Genomic DNA, 1,315 nt, shown 5'->3' with positions numbered 1-1,315 from the left:
TATCTGAATTCACTGCTTGTTGAATATTTTGCTAATATTGAGTGTTTCTTTAAATTTTATTGGTAAATAGTTAATTGTTCAAACTGAAAATGTATACAAGACTATGTGCATGTGTGTGTATTCATAATAATAGTTATGATTATTTTCAGAAGTCAATGATGACAAAAGTTGTTGTATAGGCTTGACTGTTTAATGTAACACAAAAGTTACATATAGATTATGCCTATAGTCATGAAAACAAAATCAGAGAGTTTAGTAAAGACTATTTATGAGTTTAATCAATCATACACAATAAATAATCATAAGAAGCCAGTAAATGACAGCGATTATTAAAAAAGTTTAATAAATCAATAAATACACTGAAAAAAATGTAGAGTAGGATTTACTTGAAAAAAGCTAGGCAACTTTTTCCACTTAGAAAATGCTAGATTTACAAAGATTTGCCAAGTAAAAACCTAGTAGCTTTAATTAGAAATCTTAAGTTAAAATTTACTTGGAATATGGAATTAAGTAAACTTTACTTTAGTTAGGTGAAAGTAACAACGAATATAACTTGGCTAGTAAAAGGTTGATTAATATAGATTTAGTAGTAATTTTCTTTGCATTACATTTCACTCAAACAATTTTATTGAATTATACCAGTCATTTATAGTATGTGTTTTACTTAGCCTATCTAAGTAATTTATACTTCATCATGTCAGATGTTAAACATGATGTGAATGCAAAGACCTCAATACGTGGTAGACAATACACAATTACGGTAACATTTGATGGATCGTTTTTGTGTTTGAAATTGAATGTGTCATTTTGAGCAGAAAATTTCCTCAAAATGTCACAAAATGGCAAGTCACTAATCCTGACAACAAAAGCAATGATAAAACAGTGTAAATACTGCTGGAAACCAGTGAAAAATGAGCCTCATTAATTATTCAAGGTCCAGTTCATGATGGGAACCCCATTATCAGAAAAGTTGAGTAATTTTTACTTTATTTTTTTGATTTCATATTTATGCTTTCATTTCTACTCGCTTGAACTAAGTACTGATATGGAATTTACTTAGTTTTTTTTTTTTTAATTCGTGCGTGAACTAACTTTTTCTTGTAAATTACATTGGGTTTTTTTTCAGTAGTATTTACCTTACCAAAAAAGATTTTTTTTCAGTGTAGTTTACTCAGTACTAGGCCTAAACAGAGTTCTCAATATTATATGTTAGTTAGTTGAGCTGTAAAAATCCCTTGCAATGTTTAATTTTTTAAATGAACAACACGACACCTGAGAGAAAGTTAAACATTTGGAATACAGCCTCTTTTTTTGA

Source organism: Pimephales promelas, chromosome 15 (assembly GCF_988280905.1).
Source record: "Pimephales promelas chromosome 15, fPimPro1.hap1.1, whole genome shotgun sequence".
NCBI lineage: Eukaryota > Metazoa > Chordata > Actinopteri > Cypriniformes > Leuciscidae > Pimephales > Pimephales promelas.
Note: the sequence above shows the minus strand (reverse complement) of the source record.